The 16,754-nt window shown below is 49.5% G+C and overlaps 1 pseudogene; it reads left to right on the top strand.

Moving 5' to 3' along the window:
- The first annotated feature begins 2,667 nt into the window (after nucleotides 1–2,667).
- Nucleotides 2,668–9,109, top strand: LOC112548595 (annotated as a pseudogene).
- Nucleotides 9,110–16,754: the final 7,645 nt, after the last annotated feature.

The following is a 16,754-nucleotide window of genomic DNA, read 5'->3' as shown; positions in this document are numbered from 1 at the left end:
AATCTCTTTGGTTCAAGGACAGTGACTTCCTACAGACTAATCATAGCTACAAGTGTTTCTACCACTAAAAAATATTTCTGTTTCTATAATTGCTTCCAGAGGATGCAGAGATTCTTAACTAACCTCTGGCTTTGAGCAAAGCATGCTGAAATAAGTTTTCTGTTCCTGACTCCAGCTCCCTTCAGGGCTGTACCACTACCCCATAATGACCCTTTTTATAGTGCTCCTGACCCTCTCCCCGCCAGTTCCCACCCCTCTCACCTCTCTTCACTGTTTCTGCAGTCCTCTGGCCAGTATTTGCTGCTTCAGAGGGAAGTCTGCCCTATGTACTACGCTCATCACCTGTGCTTCCTCATGTTGATTCCCAGTGATCTGGAACACATTTCCCAAGCCCCGTACTTGGTCCCATGTGGGAGTTGTGAGCGCTATGCTGCTTGAAAGGGGCAGTACATGAAGCAAGTGAAGGTGTCTTTGGTTGGAGATGTCTAAATGTTGAAGGTAGGGAATTTCTGCTTGAAAAGGAAGGAAATGGTGGTCAAGAGTAAGAAGGAACAGATAAACATGCTAAGGCCTCTCTCAGCCCAGCTGAACAGAAAGAGGCAACATTATCTGTTGAACAGAGGAGAGGAGGAGAGTCATTACATCCCCCTTTTTTAATCTCTGCTCGGGCCTCAGAAAATAACAAGTTTCAACTTTGGATAGGATGACATGAATAATCTGGAAAAAATTAGCTTCTATGAAAAGACAAAGAGACAGAAAGAAAGATTTGCCAGACATGATGTCAAAATCTGTGGTATTAGATGAGACAATCAGGATTCGTTGTTGCAGTCCAGGAGAAATTTCAGGGAAACAGAAGGTTTTAAAATCCCTTCTTTGTACCCTGACTGAATACTAACCCCAGCACCGAGGAAGAAGGCTGAATGACTCACGTTTCATACCACAAAGACCACATGCCTATTGTCTCCAGGGACACATGGATTTACGTGATCTGTCTAAAGAAAGGCAAAATGAATGCAGTTGCTTAGTTATGAAAACCCTGATGTGCATTGGTGAGGCCCTGGATTTTTTCAGATTGTAAAACCTGGGTACTGATCAGAGCTAAAACAAAGAGGGCATATCCTTGGTCGCAGTAATTCCACCCGGCTCCATGAAGACGGCAGGGCCAGGCTAGTTTCTACCAGTGGAGGAGCTGGCCTCCGAGGCTTGAATCCAGAGCTGCAGCTGCAGCCCATGTAGCTGTATGGACTATTCATGTACTAGCTCAGGGGCTGGTAGCCCCACAGCCTGACTGGGACAAGTGCTATGAGCCCTCCCAGAGCCCCACAGCCCTCGCCTGCAGCCTGCAGACCCCGGCTCCCCCTGCCTGCGCTTCTTCCTCAGCACCTCCCTCCCTGCACACATAGGTCCTCCCCCTTCTGTGGGACCCCTACCCACAGCTCAGCCCCCGCGCAGGCATAGCCCAGCTCCCGGCCACCTGCTCCAGCCCCACCCACCCTTCCTCCCCCCACACCACCTTGGCCAGCAGGTCAGTTGGGGGTGTGGGGGAAGGAAACAAGGCTCCTGTGGTGAGGGAGGGAGTGGGGCAGGGGCAGGGATGAGTGGGGCCCCGGCCAGGCCAGGGGAGGGTCGGAGTCTGGGCAGCTCATCCAGGCACGTGGAGGGCCTCCCACCACTGCACAAAGCTTTGGATAGCTTTGCAGAGGGAGTGGGGGTGGGTCCAAGACCCCAACCCTTCTAGCCCCTGTGTGCTCCCTCTGCCCTGCAGCATCATTGGACTCCAGCCCTTCCCCTCTACCCCATCTTCAATTTGGGGCCATGGAAGGAGAGCAGGACCCTGTGGGAGCAAGGCCACGTTTGTTTTCTCAGCAACCTTCATCCCAACTCTCCCTCTTTGCCTGCCCTCTGAGCAACCTCCTCATGCTCTGGGGATCACACCTTTCACCAGGAACTAGGAGGGGGTGGGTGAAGGAGCCACCCAGCTGTGGCTGCCAGGACTACATCACAGAGCAGAATTTAGAGGCTAAGAAAAATCACCAGTGTGGAAATAAGTTTAACCAGGCCTCTTACTTGACTAAGAGGAGAGACAAAGAAAGAGAAGAGAAAAAGATGCTGATGCTATGTGTTTTAAAATGTTCTAAGATAAGAAAAAACCTTCATGCCTTGTTTTGTCTTGACATATTAAGCTGTGTGTGCAGATGTTAACCTCCTCCTTTCCCCCGAACCAGAAGCTGATAACTGTTCCCAAAACACAGTGGAGGTTTTTTTCTGAATAAGTAAACTGCTTACATGTGACAAACGAATAATCAACATCTTTCTGTTTCTCTCAAGGTTGCTTTGTCTGAACCCTGCATCTTTTCTCGCTGTCTAAAGTATAAATACGCTTGTAAAATTGTAGAGGTCAGAGTTCCTTTGAGAACCCTCCTTGTGATCACTTGTATAGCTTTAAATAAACCTAGATGGCTCTGCCAATTCTGATACAAACACAATGCGAAGTTTGATTTCTTCCACACCAGGCAAAACTTTCCTCAGCTGCCACCACATGGAGCAGCTAGAAAGTACAGGTGTGCCTGGGCGGTGTTGGCTGCTGGCCCCCAGCAGGACTTCCTGATGTTAAGAGTAAACAGTAGGTTTCTGGCAGCTGGACCCTCAACACAACCCACGGATAGTATGACGTGCGATAGTGACCGAGCTGTGCGTACATGTCCATGATGTGAGAGCAGGTGGATTTCTTGGGGTGCAAGTGAGCTGGTTTTAGATTGGTGCTTCCCAAACTTTTTTGAGCTAGCTGACCCCTCACAACCTCCAGAATGTGTTGGAGGCCACCATGCACCAATACCAGCAAGCTTGGAATCAAAAAATGACGGTGGTGGGAGCACTGCAGTTCCCAAGACCATTACTGTGGATTTGCGGATCATTGTTTGGGAACTGCTGCTTTAGAAAACCGGGCACAAACAAGTTGCACCCTCCATACCTTCAAGACACTTGTTATATCTCTTCACTGCATCTGTTCAGTCCAGAAGCTGCAGCTGGCCAGCCAGTGGTAGTGGAGACAACCATGTCAGCAGTGTGGGGGCTACTTTCTCTGCACCCCTCCCCAATTTGGGGCTGGTCACCATCCACCCCTCCCCCAATCAGTTGCACTGTCCTGTATATTTTATGAGACCTAAAATAAAAAAGCACATGCTCTCTTGTAATAAATCTATTGGGCTCCATGAAGTCAGTGAGGTTGTGCCTATGTGTACCAGCTGAGGATCTGGCCTCAGAGGACTGGACTCAAAGATGTGACTGCAGCCCACAAAGATGCACCTGGACTAGCTATAAACTTACTAGCTCAGGTGCTGGTAACACCATAGCCATAACAAGATGAGTGTCAGCAGGCTGGGAGGAGTCTGCGTAAGCATAAGTGCTCAGCAGAAGTAAGGCACCAGTGCCTAAGCTAGCTACTTTAAAGTTACTTGGGGTCTGCTTCAATTACACCTCCAGACTGATAGTGTCCAAGGCATAGACAGAGCCTTGGACACTATCATTTCACCAGGGGGTGACAGGAGCCATCCCTGTCTACAGGCTGCTCCTTCCTGGATCAGAATGAAGGCGGCTTCATATCTAGTGGGTGCCCTGAGGGGCCCTCAACTCATTCTTGATCCAAAGGCAATGAATGTTTGGAGGGAGTAGAGCTGAATAGGACTTTCCCCTCAAGCCCCTGCAGTTTCTAGTATTGTTTGAGCAGCCGCATGGTGTCTTTAATGTCTCTGTCGCCAGGATGGACACATTAACGAAAAGCTTTAGTTTCAGATACAGAGTTTAGTTCAACTCCAGCTAATTTTTTTGATCAGTTCCGAGGTTTGTGAGACAAACAAAACAAGAAAGCAGACCCCATCAGCTTTAATTCGTTTTGGAAAAAAGGAAATCTATCATGGGGAATTTGAGAATTGTGAAGGAAGCCTGCGGTAGTGTCTGTTACGCGCTGGATGACAAGGAGCAAGGACTGTAACCAGGGGGGAGGTACACAACCCAGCCCAGGGGCCCCCTCTGCGCTGCGCCCCTGTGGCCACCTCAGCACTGCCTGGCCCACCCTGTCCCCTCCCGCTGCCGGGCCAGGCCAGCACCCCCGCTACAGTGTTGCCTACAGGGCAGCGCAGAGCCCCCCCCGGAGCCACCCCACAACTACGTGCTCTGGTCCCCCTTCAGCACCATCTTCTGCACCCCTGCTGCCTCGGCTTCCTGGTGCTTGCCTTCTCTGTCAAGGTGAGGCTGCGCTGCCCAAGCATTATATATAAAAAGCCACAAAAAACTAGGCAAAAATAATCCAAAAATGTTGTGTCATCAGTCCTGCTGCCATTAGACTCTACATCTCTTTCAGATTCAGAAAAAAAAATGTAATCTTCTTGAGCAGGTTGACAGTGCAATGCTTCACAAAAAGTTAATTCCATACTTGAGTTGATGTTCCCCAAGTTAAGGTTTCCACATTTGAGTAAACAGAAAATAGTCTCCAGGGCTGTGAAATAGGAGCTACGTGATTAAGAGCAGGTAAAAGACAGGAGAACTGCTGGAGCCATTGTCACCTGTGGAATGAAGAGCTGAAGGAATCAGGTGGATTATAATTAGCATGAAGTCAAGTGATTCCCTCACAGCTGTCTCAACAGAAATGCTGCTGCCCCTGCCATGCCCTCTGTATCAAACTTTGGGTAGAGCAGAAATCAAAGGTGGGAACTACTGCACCACTGCAACCCCCTGGATCTGCCCCTGGCCACCCACTTCCACTGTTCCTCCTGTTAAATATGAAGTGGGCAGAGTTGCACACTGAACATGATGATAACCTGAGCACAGTTAAGATACCAAGAGTTATAGGGATGCTGGATACTGCTGTGCATTCAAGGAGTTTATGCAGCTATTCAATATGCAAATACCTGGTAGTTATTAAAATATAGGCATTAGGACATAAGGATGTAAGAACCTAAGAAATGCCATAGTGAGTAAGACCAGGAGTCCATCTAGCCCAGGATCCTGTGTCATTTGTTGTCCCAAGACATCAGTTGCTGGGTACCACTGATGGAAGCTTGTAGTTCCTGATAGACTTTGGCTTACTGTCATTGCACAAGAAATAGGCCTATCCGTCAGTGGCAAACAGTAGATATTTTAGATGGAGAATATATGAAACAGGGATAGCTTGAGTTATCCATTCCCATCAGACTCCCCCTGGCATCAACCATCATTAGTTTAGGGCTGTCAGAGGAGACATTCCTGACTGTTCTTGTTAATAGCTCCCAACTGACTTGTCTTTCATGAACGTGTCTACTCCCTTTTTGAAGGTGGTTGTGCTACCTGCCTTGACAGCCTGCTGTGGCAGTGAGTTCCACATGTAACCTGGTGGCGGTGCTACCCGCAGCCACGTCCAAATTTTTGGGATCCTGGGGTACCAATAGTTTTCAGTCTACCCCTACCCTGTCTACAGGCTGGGAGCACCACTCGTGGGAGTGCTCTCCTGTGGTCCTCCCCGCACCAGACCACACACTAAATAACTATTTACAATAATGTATTATTTACAATAATAACTGAGAGATTGACAAATTTGACATCCCATAAATAACAAAACAAAATATTTTCAATGAGATCAATAATAATCTATACCAGCAGATAAAGCAAATACTTATCATATAACAAAAGCAATTATGCTATCAACTTTAACACTCAGGCAACTTATAACAGGTTTCTGCACTTAGCCAGGTCTCCGCAAAATCACTCTGCCTGCAGTAAAGTAGCCCACTGTGCAGTGGCTGCAGTGAAGCCCCAGGGAGCTGTGCTTGCTCTGCCTCAGAAGAGGAGTGGCAATACCGTCACCTGGACAGAAGATGGGGGTGCCTGTCGGGACCTCGGATGTGACTGCTCCAGAGACCAGGGTTTCTTCCCTTGTCGGGTCTTTCCTAGATGCCTGCAATCAATCACACCATTCCCCAGACACTTCCCAAGGCAGCTCCTCTGTGTTTGGCACCTGGAGTGCCCCTTCTCAGCTGTACATTATTGAGCTCTCTGCTGGAGCTCCCCCACAGCCACGATTCCCTGCTTTCTTTAGCTCGCCCAGAGAATCCCCTCTAGCAACCCCTGTCCCTGACTCCCTCCCAGTGACTCCCTGCACCCAGGGAACTTACGAGTTGGGAGGGGAACCTGTTTGCACAACCCCTGCTCCTTTAGTAAAGGATACCAGGCGATCCTGCTGGGGACTCGGTGGCTTGTAGTTCCTCTGCCCTCAGTAGCAGCTCACTCAGCAACAATTCTTCTGCCAGTCGTCCTCTCAGGAGCAGTTGTGCTAGAAGCAGTCCTTCTCAGCACAGATTCAGCTTCCCTCTCCCCAGCAGACTCCCCTGTTTTCCCGAGCTTCCCACCCTAGAGTTACAGCTGTCCAATCACATGCATACCATTTATGTGCACAGCCTGCTGCAGATCCTTGTCCCAAGAGTGCAAACACCCTGATTGAGCTTGCAAGCTCTGAGGAAACCCTTCAGCACCTTTACATACATATTAGCAATAAGCTGTGCAAACATCTTTGCTTTTGGAGCTATTGGTTATATCCTATTAGCAACAGCTCTACAACTGCACATTTAACTTCCTCCAAACCTCTAGGGAGAACGCCATCTAGTCTTGGTAACTTGCTACTGCTTAATTTTGTGATCAGTTCCCAAACCTTCTTTATTGCCACTTCAGTTTGATTTAACTCTTTGGATTTATCTAAGAAGAATTGATCTGGTGTCCCAAATATCCTCTGTAGTCAAAACCAAGGGAAAGTATTCACATAGCTTCTCTACTACTGCTGCATTTTTCCCACATGCATCTTTTACACCTAGCCTATCTGAGGGTCCCACAGACTCTCCATCTAGCTTGTTGCTGATGATATATTTTAAAAAATCTTCTTTTGCTTTTAATTTTTTTTCACAAGGTACTCTTCAAATTAATCCTTGGCTTGCCTTATCGTGCTTTTCAATTTGACCTACTAGAGTTTCTGCATTTCCTTGTTTTCAACATTTGGGTGCACATCCTTCTTTTTAGCAATGTCTTTTGCCTCTGGCAGTATCCCTAGCTCTACTATGAAACCATGTATGGTATTTTCTTTGATCACTTGAAGCTGTACAGTATCATGCCCTGCTGGAAGTGCTGAAAACACCTGTGGCTAGACCTGATGATCTTTGGAGGTCCCATCCAGCCTTACAGTCTATGAATAGGCAGATTTCTACTGCTGTATCCCTGTCCTGAGCTTCCACAGAAAAAACCTGATAGCTCTGAACTCATGGCTGCTGTTTATTGGTCCAGGATTGTTTATACATGCTTGGAACTGTGTAGGCCTGGATTGGATTGTATGGTTTCTTTTTTTTAATTTTCTAATTAATGGTAGTGACAGTGAAGCTTTATCCATGCCAAACAAAGTGCTAGAGCAATGGGTCTCAATCTTTTTAGATTCCAGGCACCCTTTGGAAAAAGCCAGCTTTAAGTTTTTACTTTGACTACAGAAATAGTATAGAGCCACTTTTCAGTGCAAAGAACTCATAAAAACCAGAACAGGTCAAAATGTTTTTAACATGATGCATCCCTATTTGAAATCTTGTGGTCCATCTGGGTGTCACAGCACCCCGGTTGAGAATCACTGTGCTAGAGGATATAGTGCTGAAAATAATCCTGCCCTGGCCAAAGGGTTAGGACTACATGACTTATAAGGAGCATCAGAACATATTCTTCCCTGTAGGTAAGCTGCAATCAGTGCTGGAAGGAGCCCAGTTTTGCGAGGATGGGGAATAAGATCTGATGCAGCAGCAAGTAGTTGGCCCATGCGTTCCTGGATAAGACTCAGTTACCTGCCAAACCCAGGCCTAAACGGTCCTTTCTAATATATGAAGTCATAATGATCCCTTGTGCCCTTAAGAGTCACAAATCTCTGACACCACTGAGAGCTGTGCTCTCTGCCATTCTTGCTGATCATGAGCTCACTGGGGGCTTCTGTGGCCCAGCTGTTGGTGTCACCACTAGGCTGGCTTTCCTTAGCTACCGGAATGACTGCACACCTGGTGTCAGTGCCCCTTGGGCTCAACCTCTGCCTTCACAAGAGCGACTGAACAGGCACGCTGCGGGATGAATGAAATGTTAGGGAAAAGGCAGAATTCTAAGCCTTAATCTGTCTGTCTGTCTGTCCATAATGTTTTATTCGTACTCTGATTGGCTAACAGAAACAACCAATCAGAGTACAAATACAGTGTTTGGACAGGAGGTGGCAGCGCAGTGGAGTGCTGCCTTGGTGGTACAGACACAAGGGACAAAGTGGGCGTGGGGGCGAGGCCAGCTGCCCTGCTCCCTGGAGGTGGCGGCAATGGAGTGGATGGAACAGGGAAGTGCACAGAACGGGGCTCCTTGAAGGTGGCAGCGGCAGCGTGGTGGGGGGCTCTGTCCTTGCCGGCTCCCCTGGGTGGGGGGGGGAGGGGCAGCCCCAGGGCTCTGTCCCCCCCCCCCAGCAGGCAATGGAGTGGATGGGTCAGCGGTGCTGCCCCCCCCCCGGCAGCAAGGCCAGCACCACTGGCCCTGGCCCCCCAACCCTGCAGGCGGCAGTGACAGAGTGGGCGGGGGGGGGGCAGCAGCACTGGCCCTATCCCCCCTGCTCCCTGCAGGCTGCAAAAATGGAGAGGATGAGGGGAGCAGGGCCAGCAGACAGAGGAGGTGAGAGGAGTCCTGGGCTGTGAATGGAGGCGCAGGACTGAGGGTGGCAATGGAGTCCCACAATGGGAGGCATCTTTTCTTTTTGCTGCTTGCCACCACCAATGTGGGACTGTAGCCTTACATTCAGAGTCCACCCACACCCACAACTCTGTGGAGGCCTCTGAGAGCTGCAAAGACTCAACCCTTTACACAGGAGATGTGGGTGCCCCCCATTGGTATTAAGCAATCTCCCCTTACAACTTGTCCTCTCCTCCACCAGGTGAGAGACCGCAAACTTGCAGGCGATACCAATGGTGCAGAGAAGTACAGCAAGACTGCCAAATCTCTGAACGTGGCAGTTCTGGGGCTGAGCATCCTGCTTGTCATTGTGCTCATCGTCCTGTTTTCAGCGGGAGTCTTGCTTGTCTCTCATTAGTGTGGCATGAGAGCGCCAACACTGGGAACCAGGGCTATGCCAAGTGAGTCCCCCAACCTCAGAGTTCAGCTCAGCAGGAGGTCTTCACCCAACTTCAGCTTCCCTACCTCATCGCTGTGCACCCTCCTCCCCACCCTTTCATTCCCAGGAGAAGAAGTGAGCAGTGACTGTGCTAATGAATGGGCCAGTGCTCTTCTAATGGCTCCCGTGCAGTCCTGGAACTGGAGTCTCAGCCCCTGGCTCCAGACAGCCTGCGTGAAAGATCCTGCAGCATCCCAGAGCCTTTTCCCTGGGGGAGCCAGCACCATGGAGATGGGTAGCTCCACCCACTCCTTTCCCTCATGCCAGATGCCAGGTGCCTGGTCTCCAAAGCCTTCTGAGTGCTTGCTGCTGTTGAGAACGTGCTGTGTATGCCCACACTGCAATACTCTGCTTTGTTTCTTTCAAGAGATGTGTTTATTGTACGCCTTTCCTTGACAGGGATGACAAGCCTGTGCCAATAAAAAACCTTTTTCTCTTGTGAACTGTTATTTCTTTGTACTTTGTGGGGTTTACTATTTGTAGCCCTCTCCTCTGCCATTCTGGGGCCCCAATATTATTAATTTGGTGCTGCCTGTCTCCTGGGCATACCCAGCTTCTCTTCTTGGTGCTCATTGCAGGAGCTAGGTACTACTGTTCTGTTGGGAGTGGTACTGCTTTTTACAGACAAGCAAATGATGCACTTGTTTAGTACTGACATAGGTGGGACCCAAGGGTGGAAAGAGATGTGGCCTAATGCCTCATTTGTGCCCCCATAAACATTTTGATAGCGACACAGATGCTGAGCAAATCGAGGTTGATACCCTTTGTCATGCCACACAAAAGGAAAATCAGTGGTGCGACAAAAGATGGCTATAGACTCTGCTACTTTATTGCAGTAGATGTCTATTACCACTGCGGTGGAAGAGTACAAGTAGCCTGAGCTGCTCACACTCTCCCACCATTAAGCAGGTGCTGTAGGGACTTGAGGGACCTTCAAGAGCCTCCAGGAGTGCTATGAGGCTGCACCCAGGACGGTTTGCTTTCCAGAGGCATCTGCCTGCTTTCCCCACTTCCAGAGAGGCACCCCAGGAAATCTCAGGGTGCCTTTCCATAAGCAAGGACGTTTGGGTTCCCCACCCAGCCGGACCCATCCACCTGATCATGGAGAAGCTGTCTGAATAGGGGAAGCAGGGCTTTCCCCCACCCAGCCAGCCCTGCTCCTCCATGATCTTGGGGGAGTGGGTCTGAGTGGGCAGGGAAAAGCTCTGGTTCCGCTGCTCAGTCAGCCCTGTCCTCAGCAATCACAGGGAGTGGATGTGGCTGGGTGGGGAAAGCAGGGAAATCACATTGCCCCTTGTTCTGCAACATTAAAGGTAGGACAAGGGGAGGCATGTGTTTCACCCAATGAAGTGGATCAGCTGTACTGTAACACATCATGGCACTGCTGATCTGCTTCATTCAGCGGTGTCTACACCTAGGCTTGGAGGAGGGAGGCAGAGGGGGAGGGGGAGGATGGACATGGAAGTGGAGATCTGAGGATCACACCTTTCACCAGGAAGCATGCAGGTGTAGGGGGAGGAGCCACCCAGCTGTGACCCAACCCTAGCTACCAATATTACTTCACAGCATGGAGTTTTAGACATTAAGAAAATCCCCAGACAAAACCTGCCTGAGCCTGAAGGTAAAGGACAGGGCCAGCAGCAGCTGTCTGAGGGGAAAATATGTGCAAACATATGTCTGTATACAAAAAGCAGCAAGTTGGGACCTGGTTTGTGAAGATGGAAAAGTGCTTAGCAAATGACCTTGTTTCCCTTGCAAAAGTTGTGTTTCCCTGTGTCCCTCCCCACCCACTGCACCTCTGCATCCAAGTGGCTCCAGAAGCTGCTGTGTGCCCCAGGGGAGAGTTGCTCTCAGTGATGACACCTGACCCCTCTTTTTACAGCAGCATCAGCATCCTACCCAGTATGGCTGTGCAAAATGGCACTGTTCCGTTTTGACTTCAGTTCTGAGGTTTGGACAGAACAGTGTTTTGTTTCAAATTTCATTTTGAGTTGAAACAGCTGTTCTGTTTCACTTCGTCAAAACAGTTAGGCTGTTTTGATGCTGTTTCAATGTTTCGCCCAGCCATCGGGCTGAGGAAACAAACTCAGCCCAGCTGGGCTGACTTCCCAGCCCCAGCCCCACAATCAGGCTGGGGAAATGATTTAGCCTCATCTAGCGTGGGGGATGGGAAGTTAGCCCAGCTGAGCTGACTTCCCATCCCCAGCCCAATTGTAGGGCTGGGGAGGGGAACTGAGCAATCAGGCTCAGTTCCTTTCCCCAGCCCAATCGCAGCACTTGGGAGGGGAACTGAGCCTGGGCTCAGTTCCCTTCCCCTGCACTGTGATTGGCTTCCTGCACCCCAGCAGCCAGAGACAGGGAAAGCCTTAGTTCTCCCCTGTCTCCCAGCACCTTACTGCTGTCTGTTTCAAAACTTGAAACATTTTGAAACTTTCAAAATGTTCAACTAGCCTCGTTTCATTTCAAAGCTGTTTCACAGCCCTTTGTTTTGATTTGATTTTGCTGTTTCGAGCTCGAAATTAGTCAAAACAGTGTCAAATCGAAACAGCCAGTGAAATTTCACACAGCCCTACTACCCAACACCTTCTACTCTTTGCAGATGGAGGCTTCAGTTCCTCTGCCTCCATCAGAGCAGCATTTGGACGGGTGGGGAGAGCAGTGGCAATTATCTTGCAGCACACCTGCCAAAAAGTTGGCTACCACTGCCCTGCACCCTCCCCTCCTGGGTCCCCACCTTCTCTCTCCTTTGCAGATCTCTCCTTCTCTTGTACTGGCCCCTTGGCAGAGTTTCGTTTCCTGCCCTGGCTCTGGGTTTCGTTTCTCCATTTAGATCTGGAGTCTGTGACTGGCACTTGCCAGCTCTCCTGTCCCCTGCTGACAGTTCTCCTGTGGGGTGTGTTGGGGGTAGGGTGCCCACACACAATGTTGGCAGGAGGGCTGCCCTGAGCTCTCAATAGCACCATGTTCTTTTTCATCTACTCTGCTCTGGGACCATCCCAAGGGTGAGGATTTATGTGGGTCTGTAAGCAGTATGTTATACCTAGGGTTACCATATGTCCAGGTTTTCCCAAGCATGTCCTCTTTGTGGACCCTCCAATGTCCATCCCAGTGGTTTTGTGAAATCTGAACCAATGCCCAGGAATTTACTCTACACCATTGGTGGGAGTGGGGGGAGGGCAATTGGAGGCAGTGGGCTCATGTGCATCTGTGCCGGGCTGCCTTGTGACCCTACTGCTGCCCCATGTTTGGCAGGGACTAAGCCCCATTAGCCCCACCCCCACTCCTGCAGCCTATGATTCCCTCTGTGCAATCTAATCATACTAGAGCAGCCCTCAGGCATAATCAGTTTGTGTCCCTGGTATAATAAACTCTCTGAGGTGTCCCCTAGGTGATGATCCAGTCAGCCTACTTTGACACATATCACTTTATGTGTAACCTGGAACAGCCCTTAGGGCTAGGGCTAATGCAGGGGTGGAAAAAAATCCAAGTCTACTTCCCAAGGAGGGATTCACCACCCTCTGTACCAGCCTTGAATACTGCTACAACTGGAAATTGGATCTGGGCCAGGTTCTTACTGGATTGCCTTATCAACTGCTTGTTTCACATCCTGCAGCCTTTTCACTACAGTCCTCTGGGTTATTCTCCTCCACCCCATCATCCCTTCCCTCCACATACTCAGACTGATACAACCATTCATTGCATGGTTGTAGGTGGCTGCAAACCATGCCAAATGCTCAGCTTTTTACAAACCACATCCTCTTCCTGATGGGCAGACAAGATTCTTTGGGTAGATACGATATCTTTGCTCTTTTATTGTAGGTGGCTGCAAACCATGCATTGTAGGTGGCTGCAAACCAGTCAAATGCTCAACTTTTTACAAACCACATCCTCTTCCTGATGGGCAGACAAGGTTCTTTGGGTAGATATGATATCTTTTATTAGAACAACTAAATAGTTGGGAAAATTGTTCTTCGCAAGCTTTCAGGCACAAATGCCCTTCTTCAGGCATAGGGTAAATCTTCGTGATGGATAAATTTACATGCAGAAAACTTTGGCAAGTTGGAGTTAAGGTGACAGATGCTCTACACTTCCTGGGGCTGTTTAGGCTCCTGAAAATCCTACTGCTCAAAAATTGGCAAAGCCAAGAAAAGTGGGACTAAGGTCCCTCGCACAGCTCTCACCAGAAGGATTAGCAAAGCTCTGAAAATATGAACGCAAATGTTAGAAAGATATGAAGTGCAGAGCTAAGGTAGAGCTTGCACATCCTTTGCTCTTCTCCCATAGGACACAGTCAATCAGTGAAACCTCCTTGTCAGAGTCTACAGTGTGACACAACACTGCCACCTGCTGCAGGTCATCTCATCTCTTCTATTTTTTTATGTAGAACTGTACAAGAAACAAAGCCCATTATTGCCAACCCACCATGTCAACAATCATGAGACAAACACTTAAAAATCAAGAGGTTTAGTATGTAAATCATGAGATCCTATTTTTGAAGTGTGTGTGTGTGTGTGTGTGTGTGTGTGTGTGTGTGTGGTGGGGGGTTATTTGTGAAGGTGTGGGAGGCTGTGGGTGTGTGTATGGGGTTTGGACCCCAGGAAAGTGGGGTCCCTGCACACCCTGCCAGACTGCGGGGTACTGTAGGTCAGGAGTGAGAGACAGCAGCAGGGCTGGAGGGGGAAACTGTGGCTTGGGAGTGAGGGACAGACACACAGATGGGTCGGGTCAAGGAGTGAGAGACAGCAGCAGGGCTGGAGGGGGAAACTGTGGCTTGGGAGTGAGGGACAGACACACAGATGGGTCGGGTCATGGGTCATGTGACAGAGCCACAGGCAGCTCATCCAGAGGTGTGGGGCGGGGGAATAGGTAGCTCTCTGCCACTGTGTGCACCCCGGGGGGGAGGCATGGGGTGCATGCGACCCTCCCTCACCATGGAGCCCTCAATCCACCCCCTCCACATACACACACCTTTTTCCTCTCCACCTGCCCCTTTTCCTCCACAAACTTACCAGCTGGGGGCTCTGCAATTGCCAAAAGAAAAAATCCTGAGATTTGAGGGTTCTATTCCGAGATCATGAGTCAGAATTAATTTGACTTGAAAATCACGAGTCTTGTGATTTTTTTTCAAGAGTTGGCATTACTGAGAGCCACTGGAGATGACGACTTAATGGCCTCCCACAGGGTAGCATGCTAGTACCAATCCTTTTTAACATATATACCAATGACCAACCCATATAGAGTAATACAAGGAGCTTCATATATGTTGATTATCTGCGCATCATGTTGCAAGCGAAGGACTTTGCCATTGTCGAGACTAGACTAACATGTGCACTGAGCAACCTCTCAGATTACTAGAATAAGAACCAGCTTCATGCCAACCCAACCACAACGCAAATCATAGATTTTTCACCTATGCCGTAGAAAAGCCAAGTGAAAATTAAACATTATCTGGGATGGAAATTGCAGAGATAGAACCCCCTTCTGAGAGCATGAAGTCAGCCAAGTTTCAAGGAGATAGGTGCAGAGGTTTCTGGGAAACTGCAGCTCAAACTGTTCAAACCAAGAGTCCTGACTCTTGCCAGCAGCAGCAGCCTCCTCTCATCCAGCACAGATCCAGAAGCGCGCACCCCCAGGAGGAGTCCGGCATAGCCCGGCAACCCTCCCAGCAGTGTGAGCCCCCTAATCTGGGTCCTGGATGAGAGGAGGCTCAGGCTGGTTCTCCCACCAGGGACCGGCCTTGGGCGTGGGCTGCACCCAGCACCGGACAAGATTGCTGCTGCCACAGCCTGAGCCTGCTCTCCTCCAGCACAGATCTGGAGGCTTGCACCCCCAGGAGGAGTCTGGCACAGTCCAGCAGCCCTCCCGGGGATGTGAGCCCCCGGATCTGCACCCTGATGAGAGAAGACTCAAGCTGTCTATCCCACCAGGGACCAGCACACCCCCGTGAGGCCCCAGCCCAGCTCCAGTCTCCCCACCCCCCGCAGCTTACCAGCAACAGCAGCTGCACTCTTGGCCTTGTGGCACAGCGCCCCTGCATGGTGGGGGGCAGCATGGCTCAGCCCCAGCTGCCAGCTATCCACGCAGCCTCTGCCACAGCGTGCTGCCATACTCTACTCCTAAGCATCCTGCTTCAAATGGACTAGCTGAATGTATTGTGCAAACCCTCAAGTATGCCAACCAGCCTACCTTAAGCCTTCAACATAAATTGGACAACTTCCTCATTTATCAGAACACACCCCATCCCACAGGAGTCACCTGTTACTCTTTTCTTGAAAAGATTATTGTGTGTTCATTTTGCCTTTTACTTCCTGGTGTTGCCTATCAGGTACACAAATCCTAAAGCAGATGGATTGATTGACAGCATGTGTTTTACCATTCCTCAATTCAAACAGGGCTTTGTTTGGGCATGTAATTATACTGGTAGAATAAAATGGGTGCCTGGAGAACTCACTAAATGCATATGGCATGTTTCATTTATGCAGCAACTCCCTGCCAGTACTTCATGCAAATTACATACAGACCAATTCCAACAACAGTATATAAATGAGTCTGAGGAAGCTCTGTCTGGATGTCCGGTTCTCCCAGTTAAGCCTCCTCCAGTTACAAGTTTTGATTGTGATGATGTATCAGGAGGCATTGAGGTGCCACACACTAATGATTTCTTGCCATGTCTTTAATAGCACTCCTGTGCTTGTGTTCTTGTGGTACAGAGCAACACCCCAGTACTTTCACCATATCCTAAGAGGGTATGAAAACCTGTGGTATGTATGGACAAATAAATTGGCTAGTTAGTGAGTTATCTAAGGGAGCAGACTATTCACATGCACCTTGAGAGGATATATCTGGTTACCTGCAACTTTTAGTCAGGTTACCTAGGCTATGGACAGAAATCACACATAAACTGGTATAAGTGATCAGAAGCCAGTTCAAATCTGTAACACACCAGAAGTTCAGTGCACATAAATTGCTTTCAAAATGGCCAAAACTAGTTTGAGGTAAACCTGGATGGATGTCGTATCAGACTCAACTAATTTATGTGAAATCAGTTTATTGAACTTCTGTCCCAGATCCCCTACAGATTCAAGTTAGCTCACAGTCCCCCAGCATCCCAGGATGCTTTGCACCTCCCCTGCAAACCCACCCCCCTCTCAGGGTGGGCAGGCTTGCTTTGGCCCAAACAGTCTGCTCCAGCTGAGCAGGGAGGCATGCTCTAATACCCACCTCCCAGCTTCTGGTCTGGACCACTCACTCCTCCTGGATGATCCGCCCGCAGCTGCACCCTGAGCCCCACCTTGCCCCGACTAGGCAGTACCCAACCCTGCCCCTGCTCCTGCCCCAGCCCCACTCCTTCCTTCACCATGGGGTCCTCAATCTGCCCCCTGCCCCATTCCCCTCCACAGACTTACCAGCAGGCAGCTGCTTTCCAAGCTGCTGGGCTGCATATTGGTTATTGGATCAGTATTGGCCAATATGACTGGTTAATAATCGTCCATTGGAATCAGCCAAAAAAAATCTGTATCTGTGCTCCCCTACTAAAAATTTAAAAGTGTCCTACTTTCTTCTT

This window comes from Alligator sinensis, unplaced genomic scaffold (genome assembly GCF_000455745.1).
Source record: "Alligator sinensis unplaced genomic scaffold, ASM45574v1 scaffold1639_1, whole genome shotgun sequence".
NCBI classification, from domain to species: domain Eukaryota; kingdom Metazoa; phylum Chordata; order Crocodylia; family Alligatoridae; genus Alligator; species Alligator sinensis.
The sequence above is the reverse complement of the archived record's forward strand: the minus strand, read 5'-3'. Positions and strand labels throughout refer to the sequence as shown.